Raw genomic sequence first — 22143 nt, 5'->3', positions numbered from 1 at the left:
CCAGTCGACGGCGAACACACGATCCTCTCCGTCTGTTGGTGCATCGGCCAGTGTTTCGCTATAGGCAACCCTCCTCGCGCTAACTCAATCAAGCCGGCGTAGTGCGCGTCTCAAAGCGGGCCACTTTGCTTGCTCAAATCGTTGCGGTAAGTTGATTTGCAACTTCCTCTTTGTCTCTTTGATCAGGTTTAACTTGATTTTTGTTTTCGTCGACTGCAAAAATGCTACTTATCAATTTTTTCAGTGCGTTGTCACCCAGAAAACTGATTTCATAATGAGTAAATACAATAATGTGAAAATTGATAATTTTGCAAACTCATAGGCACAGTTTTTCTATATCCGAGCTTTCATAAAATATTAAAAAAGATCTGAAATACATGTATCAATTAATACTGTGAAGGAAAAGAAATGCATTTACATTTTGGCTGGAGAGACTTACGGAAAATTAAACAATATTTTCAGATAAATCTCATTTGAACTTCGCAACACTTTGCATCTTGTAATTGGCTATCATAAGTTTCTAACATTGGAAATTGTGAATTGCTATTTTACTGTATAAATTCTGCTCTGCATGAATACAAAAAATCAATTCAGTCTTAAAATGATATGATTTAAAAATGCAGAAAAATAAAAACACGATTAATAATAATATAATTTTTAGTAACTAAATATCAAAAGGTCCCTAATAAATTGAAAAAAAAAATAGAAAATAATGGGATTAAATAATCTGATTGGTCCAATGATTTACTTTACCAATTCCTTATTGGATCGCGCGTTTATTTGTAGCTTTTATTAATTTCACCAATCGATAATCCGTTTTACATGTTCGCGATGTAATTAAAAATATCAGTCCCCATGATGAATAATATCAGATGCTGCGTTCAAGTTCGCCCAAAATCAATTATGCCACTGCGGTGAAGTGTTAAAGTCCCGTTACCCACGTCGTGATTGGATCGTCATAAATGGGAATCTGCACTTCAATAAATCTGAAATGAATGGACAATTAAGCGGTCAATTAATGTGGTGTAGCAGGGCTCCAGGCACGCGAACGCCACCAATTTTAATGAATCTGAGCGCACTCTCCACTCGGCCAATTCGAAGCAAACGGGCAATAATTGGCAGCATCCAGCAGCGAGGCTGTTTTTGTTGTTCGCGCGCTCTAATTTGCGCCAACTGCAATTATGTTTTGCGGCACGGCGTCAATTCGGATATGTATTTTTGCTGCGGCGAAGGGTCGAACGGGCCGATGAATATGCACAGAGGTGTCCCTTTGCCGCTTGTGTATTGTTTGCGTGATCGCAAACACAGAGAGGTGGAATGCGTAATTGCACAAAACACGGACATGAGTTATTAAGCATTAATTACAACACGTGACTCACAAACGTCGTGTATCTCTCTACCCTCGTAAAACTCCCTATGAATCACCGACCGTGAATGTAAACTTTCCTCCCTTCTTTTGTTTGCCACTCGTGAATAATTTTTTTTTTATTGTTTTCCCGCCGTGCGTGCAGCGGGCCATTTGTTTATTATAACCGCGAGTGAAATTAGTGAGGAAAAATTCAACCCCGTGTTCTCTCGTGAAATTTTATCGCCGAAATTTGCAAAATCCACCAACGAAAGCCCATTATTTTGAGGTAACTCCGCTGGGAAACACGGGACACCAAATTGCTGATATCACTTTACCGCGCGCGAGCATAGACGTGAATTTAATGCCGCTTGTTTGCTCGCCTAGTGAGAGAACGGTGCAAATTAAAACTCTGCAGAGCAGCGACGGTGAATGCACGGACGAAATGAAATTAAAGCATCGGAGAGGGAACGAGCGGAAATTGAAGAGGGAGGACTGCAGTTATCTCGCGCACAGCATCGGCTCATTTGCCGCCGCCGCCGTCGTCGGGTAACGAACATCTTTCTCTCGCTCTCTCACAAAAAAATTTGGCCAGAGTCGTTATCAGTCGCGTATATAAAAGGACGTTCGTTCTCAAAAGCATTGCGGCCTGCGAAAGAAATTCTCCCAGCACGCAATTCTGCGAATCGGCGTCTGTCGTCTTGGAATTTTCGCAAGTTGTACAGACACGAGTGAAAGAAAATGATCAAAAAACCGACCTAATTAAGAAATGAAAAACGTTAATTTGAAGGGAAAAAGAAAATCAAACTTTAGTAATAAGCAAATATTAAAAAAGCACATATATTTTTGAATTCAATAATTTTTGTAAAACTATAAATATTAATTTATTTGGAGTACTTTCAAGGATTATTCCATAAATACTTAGTTTTTTTCATGTCACACATTTTAGCTAAATTGTGTTTCAAACACTCAAATTTGAAGTATATTAGGAAAATATATGATTATAAAAACTGAAGCTGTTAAAAGTTTTGGTTCCTGAAAATCCCAAACCATATGTGCCCTTACAATTAGTTAATAGATCATGAGAGTATATTTAAGATAAATAAAATCAAAATAAGCTTTGTCCTTATAATATATATTTATTTTTATTCTTCATTCGAAACACATCTTTTTAGTTGAAAGTTAAACACAATTTCTGAAATTTATTGAAATTAAAGCCAGACAAAGCATGCATAATATTAAAAATTAAAGAGTGGCTCCATACAAAATAGAAAAATTAGGAAATTTTTCACTTCAAATAATTAAAATATATATATAGATGTGCAATTGTAGATTAAAACCATCTATGAAAAAATTTCAATTATTATATCAATAAAGGAACTTTCAATTTATTTATGATATAATTAATGAAATTCTCATGTCTATTAAAAATCACCTCATCAAAAATTGCTTCATTGCTCAAAGCTAATATATAACACGGTTCGCTATTCATTGACCTAGTTCTTTGGCGTTGATTTTTTTAAAGCAACATGAGTGGAGATAACAAGACTGGCTATTATTAGTATATGTTTAGTCCTTGTGTGATACAAGTGAATTGGGCGCAACTGGAAGCCTGTCGGTGCTATATTGAGAACCACTTGTCCTTCTCGCTGCAGAGGAATGCAGTGGCCACGCAACATACACGCAAGAAAAGTTTCAACTGGTTCGCAGTGAATGGGGTTGGACCACAAAGCCAGCGAGCATTTCAAGTGGACCTAAAACATATTTGGGGCTGAACATACAATGTTCTGTGTTTGCGACAATGGAGTTATAAATTTTTTCGGCGCGCCTGAAATATGGGCACACAGGGGTATGGTGCTCCACATTAATTTTCGTCACACCGACAGCACTTTTTGCCTCTTCGCGTTTTCTTTTGACTCTCGTTACGTCAGCGAAAATTGACTTTTTGCATAACGAAAATTGGCATGTTCTATAATTTGCCCGTGTCTCGCCCGGGGCGAATTATGCGGAATGACTTCTTGTTTGGAGGAAAGCGGCTTTTTGCAGACACACACATCAGACGCAATCAGGATTTCTGCGTAATAAAATTTGCTCCGCTGCATTGTCAGGGTGAAATGCGATTAACGTCAGGCTCTCGGCATGCGCGACTTGTTTATGCCACGCGAGCTAAAGGGGTGTTTCGCTCTCAATTATCCCTGCCTCTTGCACTGATGATTCAAATTTAATTATTTCGCCTTCTCGGCTGCAAACAAGAAAGCAGAGCCTGTCCTGCATGTCACACACTCTCTGCGAGCCATTGTTAACCTTTTCAAAGGCACGCACACATATTTGCAAATTGAGTTTGCATTATTATATATATGCTGCACCATGAGAAGCAACCCGTGGGCGCATAATTTGCTTGCGGACTCCACGGGCGGAACAATTCAATTTCCAGTGGGCACTGGATATTAATGCAGCCCAAATTTGTTTTGTGTGTTTACCGTTTTAACTTAATGAACCTGCAAATTGATGGCGTTTAACCTAGATTTAATGGTTGCAGCGGTGACCATGGAAAATTTGAAAACTGAAATTTTTCCATTTAAATTTTTGTATCAGTGGCACAGAGGGGTGTTTTAAGTTCTTAAATGTAAAATTCATTTTGGTTTCAATGAAACATTATTACAAGAAAGTTCACCAAAATGTCAATTTCTTTTCAACATTAGTGAAAAATTAAACAAAAATTCATACAATTTTTGCAATTTTGCAACTCTATTTAACTTTATCTAAATAAGTCTCTGACTTTTATTAAGTATTCCATGAACATATATATCTCTTAAAGCTTCAACTACAGAAAATCAAAATCTTCAGCCGTTTCATTGTGGCAAAATCTGTTGAATGGCAAAACTTGCTGAAGCCTGAATATTAAAGGCATGTTGGTCACTATAATTAAATATGTGATGAAATCATTCGAAATAAATATTTTTACACTTAAGTAAAGTTTGAAACGCAAACTTCCTAAAAGGTATCACTTTATTATTATTATTTTTTTTTAGTTAATTTTAATTATTTTCAAATTGGATGCATTTTCTGGATTAATGCTGAATTTCTCATCACATTAAAATATAAATTCCATCAATCAAGACACAAAATTTCAAGAAGAGGCTGATTTAGTGATTATACAAATATTCCAGTTGGCTGAAGAAACGCTTGATTAAATTGAATGCTTTCAAGCGAAGTGCATCCAAATCGCTTTCTGTAAAAGCACGTTCAAAATACCTGCTGTCATTATTTGAGAAGCGCGAAGCTTTTAATGGGATAAAATGGTTGCAAAAGCAATTTCCACACCTGTGCTTGAGATTTCTCGTCTCTCGCAGCTGCGAAATTCGAGCATTCAACGCATTATGGAAAAGGGCAAAACATCTTTTGTCGCGCCACTTGACTCGCAGTCCAATATATTTTATAATATTTGAATCGGCACGTGCGTGTGCCTGCCTTATTATTCGCATAAATATAAGGAAACCATCTCTCGCTGTGCAGGGTTTATTTTTCTCCCTGTGAAAGAAAACGGAGTGAATTTATATTCTTTTGCCAGCAACGCGTACCGAATTAAATTTTGCAGAAAATTCACATTTCATTTCACACACACACGCTGCGCGCGAGGCAAGAAACTATGACAAACGTCTCGGAACTGCGTGCTTTTGTACTCGGCCCTGGCATTTCTCGCGCTTTCTCTCTCTCTGCAGGATTAATTATCCGCTGAGGGAAATAACTTTTTGCGCGCGTGACGAAATTCGCACTGGCCCCTCCGAGGGATTCCGCACGAATTTGTTTTGTCAACTCCGCGCGTCTCGTTTTAATTCTCCTGTCTGACGAAGGAAACGCGCAAGTTTGACTGCGAGTTCACTTGAAATGGAGTCATCAACGTCTCTTCTTTGCTCGTCCAAGAGGAAACAACCGTCTTTGAAAGGAGGAAAGTGGCTCGGTGAAATCAAACGAGAAGCGAGGAATCGGCAAAATTTATATAATATCGTGACTAAATACAATTTCCTCCTTGGTCCTTTTCCTTTGTCAATAATTGTCGTACACAAATCACTCTCTCATAAATTCTAGTCCGCAATGTGTGTTGCCATTTTGCTCATATTTTTTTTTTATTTCACTTCACATTTCAGATTCAAAACTAAAATAAACAAATAATAAATCTTCCTTATGAAAATGTAAATTAACCAAATATTAAACGCATTCTGTAATTTTTTTAAAGCAATTTTATCCAGAACGGCAAGTTTTGAATCAAAAGCAAAACTTGTTGGAACCAACCTTGATTTGTGGGAACCTTTTTCTGCGGGAATTGCTTTTCCTCTCACTATATAAAGAGGGTCAGTTTGTTTTTCTTCACATAGTTTTTACTGACGAAGCTGACGATTTAGACATCTTAGATTATTTAGTTAAATTGAAAAACTTGCCTCACATCTAATCGTGTGAAGGAATACATAGCAACAAAAACAGTCGTAAAAGTTTTAAATTATTAATCTACATTGTTTGGATTAGGCGTAGGAAAATATTTATGTAGCTGCTCATCTCGCACTACCTCCAAAATTTTCTATTTTTGATCAAGATATGGAGCCACCCTCATATCTAAATAATTCCTAAGCACGCCAAACCAAACTTGGCTTATATTTCCGATTCAATGAATTCATTGAAACCAAAACAAGCGTCACATTTCCAGACTCTCGCCTGCGGCTGATAATCATCCAACGCCACAGAGATCCGAAATCCGATTAATTAGCTAATTAAACCAGAGCTTACTTAGTTCAGACTATACCAATTTAGCAAGTTGCGGTTGCCATCATATCCATCTGCTTTGCTGTTAGACAACATCCGCAGAGAGAACAAAGTTTCGGGCAATTTAAAAAGAAGTCCCGTGTTTGCAACATTTTAATTCACCATTAGTCGCGTTTAGGGCTTTTCGCTCGAATGAGACTCGTTTTCAGTTGGCGAGCGGATCATCTCTCTCTGGCTTGTGTGTTTTGCAGCAATGCAGATGAGACGCGCGTCACGTGGACGAGCGAGAACAACGCAGCCCATTTCCTATCCCATTGCAAACTCTATTTCCTTAATAGACTTGTAGCAGCGCCGCCTCTCTGAACGGTAATTTACATTTAATACTTTTTAGAAACTTTTCGGCGAGGACGGAGCTCATCTCGTAAGCTTTTTTGCCAGCCGAGTTTCAGAGGCAGAGATTTAAGACTGCGCCGCCCACTCGGGTTTCTTCGATATGCCCTTTTTGTAAGAAAAAAAGTGCCTCGCCCGTTTGTGCTGATAAATATGGTCTGCGTTTGTCCCTTCATTTCTTTTGCTGCACAAGGTTATGAAATATTAACTTTTTTCCCTTAACGGCGCGTTTGAAGAAGTTGCTATTTTTGCTGCGTTTGTTTCTCTCAGTCAGATTCGTTTATTTTCCGTTTTATGTTCACAAAGGGCTACTCATGATCCAGTATCCAGTTCATTTATAATTACATTAAAACTCTTTTGTCTTATAAATTAAGTACAAAAAGTTCTTTTCGTCGCCACTGAAAATTTATGCTTCTATATTATTTGAATTGATATCAGAAAATTTATAAGCTTTATAAGTCATAAGAAATCATTTTTGGGATAATCAGTATTGACAATTTATCGGTTATACACAAGTTTGAAGATTTGACACATTTAACTCTTAAAGAAAATTGTAGCTTATACAATTCCCTATGATTTCTTTCATAGGCTTGAAGACTTTATTTTTTTACCTGAAGAGGTGATCAAAGTCGAATATATTTTTCCTTACCGATTTTTTAAATTTAAATATATTGGCTATTTGAATGGATTCCAAAAAAATTTTATTAAAAAAGAAATAATTACTATTTTTACCAATTTGATTTTAATCGTCCCGTATAGGTAAATGAAAAGAAAATTTTGAAGAATTCTTGACTATCAAAGAAATCATAGGAAAATTAATTAGCTCTACATTTTTCTTTAACCGTTTGTATTCTTTAAACTATTCCTCTAGATAACTTTAAAACAAAATGGGGCATAGTTGCCCCCAACAAACATTTCTGGAAACTAAAATAAAGAAAATTCCCAAGAAAACGTTTTTAGTTTACGACTCTCCAGATTAAGATTTTCTTAGGAATTAAATATAAAAAGAATGTTCAACTTAGTTGGCTACCAATGCTGAAAATTTGAAAGTTCTATCTCAAAGCTAACTTATATATTATTCATTCGTCCCTCGAATCGTGCGCCCTGCGAGCGCGAGTGCAGCGGTCAAGCGAGAGAAAGGCTAATAGAAACAACATGCGCAGACTTGCAGAGGCCGGCGCGTATTTATGCTCATTGCGCAACAACAGTTGTTGCTCAAATCAAAAATTAATCACCTCACGACATTTCCCATACTTTAATTGTTCTTCTAGAGTTCTCATCTAAGCCCCAGTAAATCTAAAAGTAAAAAAATTTGAGTTCATTTTATTACATTATTTCATTTTGTCAACTTTGTCGAGTTGCATCCCTTGTTGCCGCCTTTTGCATTAAAAACAAATGAAAATTGCGCCATATTCAGACCATATGATCAGTATCAGCTGGAGTTTCATCAAGCATGGTTGAATATTGTTGTGCGTACCGATTTTGGTCGAAAATCTTCGCCAAAACGGCCGAAGCGATGACCGCCGCGAGAGACGACACCACTGCCGACGCAAGGTTTGTTTAATTGATTATGTAGTTAGCATTTTTCGCTTCTCTCGGAATCGCGCTCTAATTAACGAAATTTAGAGCGTCTTTTTTCAGTGCATACTCAGTTTTAAAAATAATATATAAAACTCTTATGTTATGAAGTGCTGCATTTCTAATAAAATGAAATGATGCTTTTCATTTTATTTGTTGATAAGTAGCCAAGGAGTCTGTGTGGCACGTTTTTCCTTTGAGCCATCAAATCGATTTGCCATTTGGGTGAAGACTGCGAAAATACTCTCAGACTCCTTGTTTGCTCAAAAGGAGGGTAGTGGTGAAAAAAAGAAATATAAATACATACATAAGTGTCTTCATAGCCATCAAAATTTTGCCTTTCACATATTTTTTTTAAAGCAAAGGAGACGTTTTTGTTTCACAATCAGTTGAATTTAACCATGTTTTCATCACACTTGACTGGACTAAAATTAAAGCTTGAATCGAATTCAGACGGCTTTTATTCATTTGGCGGGTAAATAGAAGCGCTTTAACTCACGCTCAAGTAGTGCCTCTTGATACGATGGCCGGGCACCGAAATTCATTAAATTTAACGAGAATTTTATTTGCCCGTTAAAAGGAGCCAAGCTCATTCGGCCAGCAATCCGGCAGCTGCCGCGCGCGCGTGAGGGAATTATGCAAAAATTCTTCTTTTGGTTGCGACGACAGAAGGGAAGAATTTCTTTCTCAACGAGCGCACAAATTGATGGACTGAATGACGCCAGAGATGCTGTCATTCTCCTTTTCTGCCTCATTTATCTTTATTCAGATTGTGCTCAGTCATTTGCGATGGCCTGATTTCTGCCTAAATTTGTCTTCCTTAATCAACGTGTAGAAAATGATGGAGATCGATTATCCATTAAAATTGGCAAAGAGAAAAGCTTTTTTTTACTCTTCTGCTGATTGATTGGCTTCATATTGAATGTAAACATGTCTATAAAAAATTGCCTATTGCCTCAGTTTTTGGTGAAATGATCAATTGCCAAAGTTTATTTAGGTCTATATTTATATTTGCTCAAATTTATGATTTTGTGCCAATAAACTATTGGCAAATGAATTAGCCTTCAATCAATTTGCAATTTCAGTCTAGCAAAAAGTTTTCGAACGGATAACTAACTAAGATAAAAAAAAATTGGGCATTTCAATTAATTAAATCTTGTGTTCGCAATGATTTAAAAGTAGAGCTTTTAAGATTTGAAACTCAAAATCTCTTTTTTTATGTATAAGATATGAATTTAAACAGCTACAAGCTTTGACTAACACGCAGTCACTTCGGCACGGATGACTTTGAAAGGAGCACTTTGTTGGGCGCCAAGTGCTCGTCTGTGCTCATTTAACACGATGACGCTCTCGGAAAACACAAACATTGACACAATTAAAAGCAACTCGGCACGTTCCAGCGCACGAAACAGTGCACTTTGTAGTATGTGCATCCGTCGTTACGATCATCATAATTTGCAGCCGTGGACGGAAACGTGCAATTAAAATTGCCCAGTGCAAGCAATCACTGGACAAACAATCACCGGCCGCTCTCTATCTCTGCTGCAACGTTTTCAATTAGCTTTGCAGACGCTGGCGAGCAGCTGGCTGCTAATTTAATTCCACGCTACTGCCGCGGCTAACTGTGTTAAAAGCAGCCTTTGAATATATGTAGGCGCGGTATGAGAATCACGTGCATTAGTAAACGACTTCTTTTTTGCACTCTTGGCAGTAAATACATATCAAGAGATTTATCGCCGCACTGCTCTTGCATACGAAATTTTGGTTCCCTCTGGCCGGGCGGCTGCGAATCTGCATTTGAATAGCTGTCAGGAAAGACTACATTTTTCTTTCGCCGCGGCGCGCACGCGAAATGCAGCCACCAGAGTTTGACTCTGCGTTTGACGCTCTGAAACTTATTACTTTCCGTCAAACTTGCTTGCTTACGCAAATTTGCTGTTTTCGGCGCCTCCAGGCGAAATCGGAACTAATTTCGCTACGTTAAGATACAATGAGTGTGGAATATGGCAGATGGCAAAATATTGCATTCAATAATGGCTTCAAATTAGTTCTGCCTTGTACATAAAAATACCACCAAAATTTGGTTTCATAATTAGCAAACATTATGATTTTAACAATTTGAATTTTCCCAACTTCATTTGATTCATGTGACTCAAAATAATAAGAAAAGATAAAATATACTTCAATCTATCTTTATTTAAATTAATAATTTAAAAAATTAAAAATAGATCAATTGATGCCAGATTTTTTTAAATCTAAAAAAACATCGAAAGTTTTTATTAGGCCTTTTGAAAATTTTCATAAGTTAGGTTTGTAGCTGACTCGGATTTAAATAAAATTCAATCCACACATTTTCAGAAGGTAATCAACCTCAATTTTGTGGCATGATATTATACGCGATTATAAATGCTTGTTCCACCTGAATTTTGGATGTTGCTAGATTTTGGTGTTGGAGTCAAGCTCGTTAAACTTGCAAGCAGCTCACGTTCCGCAGATATTTTTGCAATTTTTCCGTGCCCGGGGAAAGCTTTGCCGTGACATGGTGAGGCGTGTGTGGAGCAACACGAGAGGCAGCTTATTTTGTAAGCTGATTACAGCTAATGGCGGGGAAAATTTTGCGCGACGCAGAAATATAACGCCGCTTCTTTTGAGATCAAGTGGAGAAAAAATGGCAAGTGGCAAAGGATGCTTTTATTTTTGTCTGAAGCCGAAAGCAACGTTTCCTTGAAAAGACCACTGACTTTGAACGATGCATGAAAGACAAGGTGAGGATGAAATTTGCAATTCCGATTGAGTGAAAGGTGAAATCAATAATGCAAGGAACGGCAAAACTCTGTTAAATATATTTTTTTGCTCACACATTAGTTTAAATGGGAACAACAAGGACATCATATTTTTTAGAATTTTCTAATTGTTCAGAATTATATTTTAGTCATTTTGATTTTAAAATATGTACAATTTCTCTACTTATATAATTTCACCCATTTCAAAAATTTTTCAAAAAATCAGCTTATTGGCTCAAATCACATTTAAACTCTTAATTTACAAAGTTCTTTTCTGAATAATACATTTATCAATAAATTCTACAGTCCTTTTACAGAAATAACTAAACAATTGTCAAATTAAAATTTTGTTAGATATAAAGTTTAAAAATATTTTATTATAACAAGTGTGATATTTTTGAAGATTAATATTTCTCAAAATAACAAAAGTAAAAGTTCAATTAAATCAATTGGTATTTATTTAAATTTGTTTCTCCATCAAGAAAACATAATTTGATTGGATTTGTTGACAGGTGTATAAAATTACATTATGAAAGGATATAATTTTGTAGCTCTCTTTTATTTGCTAAAATAAATAAAATATCCTGTTTCCTTCCAGTATATTTGCCTCTGAAAGGAAGAGATAGCCGCAAGGAAAAAGTCTTCTTGATCAAAAGCATATATGTGATCTTAGCTGGAGGAGGCTCGAGATGGGGTGCCGCACAGACACCACTTTGACATCAAAATCAATTTGCATCACGTCTCCAATCAATGCGGCGCGGCCGTCTTTTCCACGGCGGCGTCTCAAATGGAGCAATAAAAGCACGAGGCAGCCGAGCAAGAACAATGCGCTCCAAGGGCATCGGGCGACGCCTAAGCAAGAAAGGGCGCGTGATTTGCAACAGAATCCTTCGGCTCGGAAGGCTTCGATAACCGAGAGTGGACCTCTCCAACTAAAAATAAGCCGAGCAAACTAAAAGGCATTGTCGTGGCAAATATAATACTAGGCCCTGGCTTTGGGCACTTTTTCCTTTGTTTCGCTGGCGAGCAAAGTTTGTCAATAACTTTAAGGGCACACAACCCTTTGGGACACTGTCTGTCGCTAATCATTCCGCTGAGATGGAGATTCAAAAGGAAGGGGACGAAAGGATTTTTTTGTCCATCTAGGAAATGGAATTTTTATTGGCTGTTGAATATTTTGCGCTCTGCTAGTTATTGGCAAAGCAAAATTCCCTCACAGAAATTTTTTATTCTTATTTGCAAACAATTCCTAGCTCCGTTTTTTGCTGTTTTGCAATAAAGCGTTTGATTTTTCTTCTTGCAACGACGGTTGATAATAATACAGAATGCATTTTCGATTCAAGTGTTGTTTAACAAGTGCACGCATGGAAAATAATTTCTTCTTTGCGAGCTCGAAAGGAGGGAAAATGAAGAGAGGCAATAAAACTGTGCCCCGTAAACGCGAATATTAAAAGTGAAATTGCTAGTGCGTTGAGAACTGATTAAATTTTTCCCCGCGGGCGCCACGTCAGAAAGGCGGAAATGAATTGCCGAGCGAAATAATAATTTGTTTGCGCTGTTTGCAACCGGGCCAGAAAACCGAGAGAGCAAAAAAACATCGATGCAACGTTTTGCACCGTTTCCCAGCATCCATAGGAGGGAGGGGGTTTTACGAAAAAGAGAAAAACGACCCAATTCCATTTTACGCTAACGTGATTATCTCGCCTGCAAAAGTGGCTGCGTGTTTTCTTTTGTGCTGGAGCGAAGACGGCACAGCTCTTTCCATAGGTTTGTCAAATCTGCAAAGAATACGAGGTTAAATGAAGCGGAAACAGGACGTGGATTCGGCTTCCTCTCCGCCAGAAGGAAAACGGCGCCAATCTCAGGAGAAAAATCATTACACGAATTGTTACGCTGCTGCTGCGGGGAATGGGGAAAAAATTTGATTACGTCCCTCGTCGGACCGAAAAGCGGCGAATTTCAACGCGCTGCAGAGTTACAGCTTGTTAACGCCGGCGACAAGAGAGGCGGAGATGAAAATGGCGAGAAAGATGCTCGGCGCACTTTCGCAGATCGCGATTACAGCCTTTTCTTTATTATATGCATGATGGGCACTTCTTTTCACTGCATTCTGCAACAACATTCTTCTTTAAAAAGAAATATCAGCTCCTCGGCGGGGTAAAAAGTGTCATAAATCAGTTGATAAAGACCATAAAAAAATATATCAATAAAAAATATTTCTTCTGCATCTTTTTTTTTCAAATTTATTGTAATCAGAATTTTTTATATGCACAAAACTTGATTCCTTTTAACGTTTTTTGTCAATATAAAAAAAATTAATAACAATTGACATCAATTCATTAATTATAATTTAAATAAACAAACACTCATGAATTATTCAACTTGCTAGAAAAAACAATATATGGAACTCGGCTTTCCAAGAGGTTTAAAAACTTTTCCTGATTTTTTATTTAAATTTTTGCCTCTGTCTTCATTATTCTTGATAGCTTAATTGTAATTTACCCATCACCAATAATAAATAATAATGCATTTTTTTTTACTTGCCCATCTTGAGAAAAGAATTTTTATTCAAAATTATATCCTCTGACGTTCTTTTGTAAATGGATCGACGCGTACTGCAAACTTGACGTGATCCACGGCAGTTAAGAGTAGAGAAAATTGCCTGCAAAGATTCCACCACATGCAAACCCGCAATCTTTGATGTGCTAGAAATAGGGAAACAAAAACAAAATACAAACTTCTTGAATGGAGCAAAATTACATTCCACTTGGAACTTTTGTGAAATTACCTCTCATGCGAGGGTATATTCAAAACCATACTCGATTCGCTGAAAACTTTTTGAATCAGTTGCAAAATTCTTTCTCTTCGTGCCAAGTTTGGCAATAAATCTTTAGAGACTAATATACGAAATCAAGCTTATACACATTAATTTAAACATAAAAGACTTGTTAGGGGAATGAAATTTTAATTAAGCCCTGTCGAAGAGTTGAGAATGGGCCAAAAGTTATGGCCGGTTCCAGCAGCTGCTTGCCGGTAATCCTGGCGGAGCGGAGCTTATCAAGTTTGATGAAAAAATATATATTTAGCCGGTTGGTTAGGGATGGTGCGCGCAGCAGTCTGTCAGATTATGGCCTCAATCTCTCAGTTTGCTCGCCTATAGACTGAAACACACTTTAATATAACTGCGCAGAGAATTCTGAAACTCAGTCAGCTTTTCTCTCTCTGCAACAATCATCTCTGCGGCGTGCCTCTGACAATCATTTCCTTCTGCGACCCTCTCGCCTCTGCTGACCAGCGGTATTTCGTCAGGCACTTTTCATTTCCCCCCTCATAAAACTTTTGACTCGTCTTCTGACCGTGTGTTCGTCCGGGAAATGAATTTTTATCAGATTCCAAAGATTGGGTCGAAATTTTTTGCCTTCTCAGATTGGGTCTTGCCCTCTCCATTGGCATGCAATTCCCATCCACGCAACGCGGGAAAGGGTCGACCTAGGAGAACAGATTGAGAGCATTTGCATCGGTCAAAAGTGTCTCACCCGAGTTTATTGCATTATTCAGAGGGAAGTTTTTTCAATTTATCACACAGAAGAACTATTTATTTTTCTCCGCAATGAAAAGAGTTCTAGGTGCGCTGGCGTGATACTCGATTTTATTCCGACCTGACAAAAAAACAGTGTCCTCGTTTCAAGAGCGAGCGACAATAATAACTGTTTTCCAAGAAGAGTCTGAAGCAAACGGGCAACGACAGGAAGGCACTCTCACAATTACAAAGATTACACCGTCGCACACGGTGTATATGCAGTCGTCGCCTGCTTTTCTTTGTGGAAATAGAGGTCGGGTGAAACATCAAGGAGCGTGTGTTATTGTCTACCTGGCGTAAATTCAGCCCAGCCATCTCATTTCGCCCCAAGTTTCGTCAAAGAAGCGAGACAAATCCTCCTCCTCTCTCTCTCATTAACGTGTCTCTCCTTGTGTGCGATGCGCGCACGTCGCCAAATTAATTGCCTGGCATGCAAACTGCTTACAATGTTGATGTGCACACACACTCTTCGCGTCTCGAGGGGTTGTTTGCCGACTCTTTCTTTGCTGCACTGTGCGAGAGATGCACAACTGCTGTGATGAGCGCATAAAACGTCATCCCCTTGCCTTGATTACTCTTTCGTGAGAAGGGGAGCAATTATGCGAAAGGCATTTTGCAGATGGCCAGTTCTGCAACGTTTGCATTTTTTTTTTTAAATATTAATACAAAATAAATATTTGGTTAAATATATATCATAAAATCTAATCACTATTAGTAGTTTTCAAAAGTTGAAAGTTGCCAGGTCTTTAATAAGATAAAAAAATCAAAAAGAACATATGATTTCATTAAATTTTTGTAATTCAAAACTGGTTTATAGACCAGATTTAAAGTTTGTAAATAAAAGATTCATGATTAAATACATAAAATTACACGTTATTAAGTAAGCATTGGGGATTTCAATTTGAAACAAGAAAAGAATTCAATAAATTATAAATTACACTCTTAATCATGAAATTTCCAAATCAGCAATTTTATTAGTCAGTTTCAATGCTAGTATATGTAATCAAATAATAAAAAAAATTACTTATTGTTAGGTCAATCAGATTCAGTTTAAACAGTTATTTTATTGAATTTGCTATTGATATCTCTCTAATTAAAACTTTATACATAATTATTTTAAATGCAAATCGTTATTAGAACTATTTGCATTAACAGGTTTGATTATATTTGTAATTATTCTTGAATATTTTGATAATAATTAATAACAATTTATAGAAAAAATGGGATGTGAGTTTTGTATTTGGTAATGCGGAACAACTTATTTTTTGCTTGTAAAAGTTCCTACCCACTAATTGGCAGATTATTTGAGAGTACAGCAAAAACTTTGTGAAAATTTTAATTATCAAACTCCAGTGAAATTTGACGCATGGCGGCACACACGTGTTAATGAGTGCAATGCAGAATTAAAGGGGCTCGGTAATTGCACTGCATGCAAGGGTTAAATTTCACGCGCGTCACATCACCGTTGTCGTTTGCGCATAATTAATAATACGCGAATGTGATCTCGTCTGCCGCTCTATGGTGCTTCATTTCATAGAATTTTACATTAGAGTGCCGTGATGCATTACCTTTTTTAAGTACGTGTATTTGCATTGGAGATGTACTCGCGAAACGAGGTTTGCAAACAACTTTGCACTTCAGATTGACGTTTGCAAACAAGTTGTTAGTGCTGCGAGCAGGCAACAGCCCGACGTGCCGTCAGGATGATTCATTTGTTTTACTTGCCTGTCACAGCAAAAGTGCAAAAATAAATTACTGTATATTTTTCATTTCACTTTAAAAAAGATTTTATTTTTACAATCTACATTTCTGGAGATTATGGACTGACAGCTTACCTGGAAATTGAGAAACAATTGGTGAGGTGTGGGTTACTTTTGTTAGATTAGTTTTTTTTTAAAGCCAATTTAATTAAACTTACTGTTAAAAAAATCTTTAGCGTTTAGATGTTTGGTTAACTATTCTACGTATTCATAAAATTTTAACTGTGACCAAAATATCCTTAATTTAATTTCTTTCTTTTTGATTTGTAATAATAAAATCATTTAGTTTCAATTTAATGATCTCTTGTCACAGGAATAATATTAATGCGATACATTAATTTAAATTAAAAAAATATCAATGCTAAAAAAAGCTTCTAACGCAAAATAGAAATTTTTTAAATTTTATATTTTCAATCAGAATAATGAATGTATATTATAAACTTTATTTTCACTTTGGCACAAACCGGATGGGGAACTTTTGACGTTGTTCATGCCAATTTCAGGCAATTTCAGACTCATTTTTGCTCATTTTATATGACACAAAAAATTTCACTTCTGCGGAGCTGACAAATGAGAAGACACTTTTTCTTTTTGCCTCTGGTGCGAGCGTCTGATAAAAAAATTACCCTTTGTGCTCAGGCGGCATCCTGAGTAGGCCCTCCTCAATTAAAAGAGCCAGGCCAAGCGGAAAATTGACTCGGCACGGTGGGGCTAGTTCTGCAAATCCGCACTTTCGCCGAGCCCGCTCGTTGTCCGCAGGGCAAAAGAAATTGCAACAACACAAAAATAGGGTTGAGTGACTGCTGTCTTGCTTTTTGCCTCATTTTTTACGGGGTCTCCCACTGTCGGTGGGCGGGCGGGCTATTAGCAGAGGGCCTTTAGTGGCCGTGGGTGGAATCATCTCTTCTGCTCTCTCTCACTCAGTACGTGCATGTACACAAAAGTGGAGAGCTCGTCTGTCTAACTGTGTGTGTGTTTTGGGACCGCTCCTTCCTGCTCTTGGTCTCGGCTTAAACCGATTTATTTAGGCACGAACGGAATGCGGGAACAAGAGCTCTTGAATTTATTCCTGCACGTCGTGAGAGTATGCGAGCACTTTCAAAACCCATCGATATTCAAACGGTCCCTGAATCAGATTCTCGGGTTGCACAGCAACTATTCTCGGATTTGCTCCACATGGGGATTTCAAACTTTCCTCATCCATTGTTATCTAATACACATACGCTCATCTCTTCTTTGCGACGAGGACCTATTTTGATACAAGGAAATTTGATCATCATTTCGTAGAAATGTTAAAGCCAAGACTTTTTTGTTACCAAAATTAGATATTTTATCAATTATGCTCATGTTTATAAATATAGTTAACCCGCAAAACATTAAATTAAAATAAATGTTTGAATTTGGTTGAAAATTTAATTTACATCAAATTATTCAAACTTCACAGACCTTATATTTATCCCAGTTTATTTTTAAGTATTATTTAATTTGAATCTTTGATCTATGAATTGTACAAAAAATTAAAACTGAAAATGTAGAAACTAGTTTAAAATAGAAATAATAAATTAATTAAAAGGATTAAAATAACAGAGTATTACTTTCTTACTAACCTTTTATTACTTTTAATTTTGTCCCCAACCTTTCTCGAGTTTCATCTGTTGGCAATATCATAATATTATAGAGGAAACGATCAAATTGTTAAGTTTGGCCGAAACTCAAGAGCATTTGAGGGCCGCAATCAAATTTTCAATTAATCTTGACCCAACCCCAATGAGTGACGGGGGGAAACCACCGCCGTCAACATTTCGACAAGGCAGCCCTCAAATATGGCAGGCTGATATAATTTCACGCTAGGGCAATATTGACCCGGACTTCAGATATGGATGGCTTTCATACATACCCGCCTGCCTCTCTCAGCAGGGGATGTAATTTCCATTGCAAATACGGCTACAATTAGCCCGTCTTTGATTACCTGCCCAACACAGACGTCTCCTTTGGAGCGTAAAATACACACGTATCCAGATTAAGTAAAAGACACGAGTGGGCAGACCGCAGCTAGGATCAATATACATTCACCTGCACAGTCCAAGCTCTAACTATTTGCGCCCGTCGAAAACTTCCTCTCGCACCTCTCCAATTTATCGCCTGAGCATTTCTGCGATTATTTCGTCTGTCGGTTGGAATGTTTGACTTGGAAATTAGTTGTGCGGTGAGTAAGAATTTCCGGCTCAAAGTTTGCTCTTTTACGACTTCTCCCGAGCGAAAAATCGCGGTCCTGAATAAATTCATCTAATATTTATGAAGTGGTACAAGATTCGGTGGATTTTCTTGGAATCACAGAGAACTTTTCATTGTTTTTCACCCATCAAAAGTGGGCCCAATTTTGTGCGCTGTTTGTTCGGGGAATATGCAATTCGTTGAAAAGGTAAACACTTTCTCTATTCGGGTGAAGCGCCTGCGAGCAACAAACATGCAACCCGTTGGCCTCGCGTGACGCGCCGGCTGCCTAACACACGCTTTTCAATTTTGTATCTGCCGCGTATTTGACTCTGGAGAAGATGTATATTTACCCACCACATGAATATTTATCGATCCATTTTTCATTGAAAATGACGAGTCACGCCGACTTGCGAGAAACTTACAAACGGGCATTACCAGCAGCAGCAAAGATGGATTGCCTGCGTTGCAAGTGCGGGGCTCAGGAAAGATTTATGTTGCCTCACAAATTATTTGTCTGCTAAATTCAACGGCTGAAATTGAGGCAATTTCTCTCGAGAAAGAGACATTTAGAACGAAGAATGGAGAGGCAGGTTTCTGACTAATTAAATCACCTGGAAGTTTTAGTATGCAGTGTGAATTCTATTTTGGGATTTAATTACGGTCTGAATCGAGTTGGCGGTTTCCTGCCAGGCAGATTTATTTCCAACGGTGAACACATAATGCAATAAAAACTTTGCGGATTAATTTGGCGCAGCGTGAGTGGCAAAAACACTCTACTGCATTCATGTGAAACCCAACAGTCTCTCTCGACACTTTCCAGAAAAAAAGTAAGACACGTTTGCACTCCGAAATATTAAACAACACGCTTCGCAAGAAGGTGCGTCTTTAAATGGTGCTGAATGTTGAAATTCCAACTTTTCGCTACTCTCCTGGCAAAAGTTCTTTGTTTTATTAAATTAACTTAAAGTTGCCGCAGTGAAACCAAGAACGTATTTTCAAGCTCCCAGCAAATTTACGCTTGCCGCAGAATTCGTCTCATTCCCATTTAACTTAAATTCAATGGAAGGCAATTGAATAGTAAAATTTCACTGGCACAAAGTTCAGAGTCGCGGATTACTAGATGCAGACAGGAGATTAAAATTTTCTCTCTTTCCCTTTGCTCTCGCGGAACAAAAAGGTCTTCTGTGCTTTCATACATTTTCTGTTTAATAATTTGAGCAAACTTTGGCGCTCTGGCAAAGTTTGCGCTCCGTAGAATGCACACATCCAGAAAATTCAAGTAGAACTCGCAATTAGAGGTGCCGAGGTAAAGAGCGTCGCTCGCGAGAGGCCAATTTTGCCCAGGCCCATTTTGTGACCTCGCTTCTCACTCGTTGCATTTCGTTTAAAAAGTTTCATCAACACCGGCAGAGCGGCTAAAATGTTCTTTCCTTCTGTCTCTGAGATTACGAGAGACTTGTTTATTGCACTTGGATATTGAGTTTTTTAACACCGCCAGAGTGTTCTTTACTGCTCCCTTGTTTACACCTTAAAGAAAGTTGCCCTTAGTCTTTCGTCTCTGGCCACCTTGGCGACACGCATGTTGAAAGTAGGCCGCGGAAATTTTCTGAGCTCTGATTGTATGTTCAACAATGAAACATCAAGAAAGTATTTTAATGAAATCACAAAGTCCCATAGTATATAGGAAGCCTCCTTATTTTTTATATTGAAAAAATATCCAAAATTCCAATAAAATTTCTAACAATTTTGATCATTTCATCTTTATAAAATTTTTAATATTATCGTGAACGTTTCACAATTTTAGAGCTTAGTTATGAATTTATTTGTAATCAAAATGCAATTCAACATTATTTCTCTATTTATTTTTGGGGTTTTTTTATATGTGCATTTAAACTATGTAAACTATGCTTGTAAAATATGTGAATTTTCTCCACCGTTAGTTCAGGTTTTTGATTAATAGAATTTGCAAATGTAGAAAAAACCTCCTTCGGGGCATTTAGCTTTCTTTGCGCTTGCATGTGTCAGTCAGAAATTTCAAAGCACGGTGAATCCATTCAGCTCCTAACGCCTGTTCGTGACTGAATCTCGCGCCGACTTTTCACGTCCAACCCCTCAACGCCAGGCTGCGCAAAATTTTATATGCCCAAGTTGTCGGCTTTGAAAGCTCGCGCCCATTTGCAATGAATTACGCGGCCGACTTTCTTCTTTGCGAGAAGAGCGTGGCGGGCGTGTAATTGAAAGAGAGTGCCTTTTTAGCAGCTCGCTGTGTTACATGCAAAGGAGAGACAGAGAAGAGAGGGATGCCTTTAATTAAACAACAGCGGTCTGCATTTGTGGCCGAAAGTTCCGTGTGTAACGAGATAGACAATGCAGAGTGCAGTGCGCAGAACTGCAGCACTATAGTTTATAGTTGTGCATGTTTCGCTGCGAGTTAGTGGCACAAAGCGCAAACACACACAGCACTGGAGGCACAACTCGGAATTTCTGCTTGTTAGGTGGGCGTCCATTGTGTCCTTCCTCTCAAAGAAGGAAAAAGCTGGCGGCGAGGCACAGACCGCTTAAAAATTCATCTCACCGTGAATTCCGTCCAAAAAGGCTTTGTCGGGGCAGACACTTATTTTTGGTGGCGCCCTTTCTGATGTTTCGCCAACACCGTGGATTTATGGCCGATATTTCTGGCCATATTTTTATCCGTCTCGAAGGGGCAATAGCGCGAGAATAGCGCCTTTCTTCTGATATATGACGGGTCAACGCCGCTCATGTGAATTATTATCGAGGGCTGAACGCTCGTTCACCACCCGATGATCCATCCGTGTGTAGCCCCTTGTCTTGTTCTCACGTTCCAAACCAAGGGATGGATTGCATCGATTCAAATCTGGCACATCTAGTTCAAACAAGGGAAAAGAGTGATTCATCCAAGTAACCGATCTTGATCAATGTTTGGATTTATAGCAGCTTTTCTCTTGTTTCTGAACACAGCACTGGCTCGTTTTATGCAACATGCTAAATTTAACTATTTGAAAGTTTTCAAAAAATTAAACTAGAACAAAAGATATATTGAAAATAAATTTATAATACAGTAAAAAAAGGATTCCTATTCAAAATATCATTCCAATTAATAATTATCTTAAATTTTGGATTCTTTTATAGTATAGTTCTGGAAAAATTACTCAATTAAATGAAAGTTTCAATAAAGATCCAGCTTTTTCCCGTTTAAGAAAGAAACTTTCAAAAATTTGCAAAAAAATCTTTTTAAATGTAAATAATATGATATATTATTTTAAAATAACATTAAACAATCAGCGGAAATGTCGAAAATGTGAGACTAAATAGTTTTTTAAATATTTTTTAATATTAATAAAATAGTGTTTTGTTACAAAAACTAACATTTTCTTAGTTTTCGTCAATATATATTTTTTCTGCCTCTAAAAATTATCAATTCCTAGCAATTCTTAAATCACATTTGAAGTATCAAATTCATCTATTTTCAATAAAAAGTAGCTCTGAAAGTGTGGATCAAGGTTCAAAGGACAGAGTAATAATTGATTATTTACCCGCCATTTTAAATCACATCATCCACATCTGCAGACCGTAGAGAGCACTGCACGAATTTATACCTCAATTCCGGGCAGGTACAATGAGCATTGATCAGGCGCAAACGCCGCAAAAGCTCGTAAAAGTGGGCCGCATTCACAAGCGGAGTGAAAAATGATCCCGATTTTATTAGCGGCG

The 22143-nt window shown here is 37.6% G+C and overlaps 1 protein-coding gene across 3 annotated transcripts in view; it reads left to right on the top strand.

The window, feature by feature from the left end:
- The first annotated feature begins 4 nt into the window (after window positions 1–4).
- LOC132197077 (uncharacterized) overlaps window positions 5–22143 on the top strand; it is a 59129-nt gene continuing 36990 nt past the window's right edge. For 2 of the 3 annotated variants that reach the window (XM_059620126.1, XM_059620124.1), the window contains exon 1: window positions 5–146. The gene's annotated coding sequence lies outside the window, so the exon portion shown is untranslated. Of the gene's footprint in view, window positions 147–7934; window positions 8048–22143 lie in introns of those variants that run through there. The other variant, XM_059620125.1, reaches the window with a different exon arrangement.

The sequence above is a fragment of the Neocloeon triangulifer genome, unplaced genomic scaffold (genome assembly GCF_031216515.1).
Source record: "Neocloeon triangulifer isolate White Clay Creek 2 clone unplaced genomic scaffold, ASM3121651v1 ptg000012l, whole genome shotgun sequence".
NCBI classification, from domain to species: domain Eukaryota; kingdom Metazoa; phylum Arthropoda; class Insecta; order Ephemeroptera; family Baetidae; genus Neocloeon; species Neocloeon triangulifer.
This window is presented reverse-complemented; position numbering and strand designations above follow the sequence as displayed.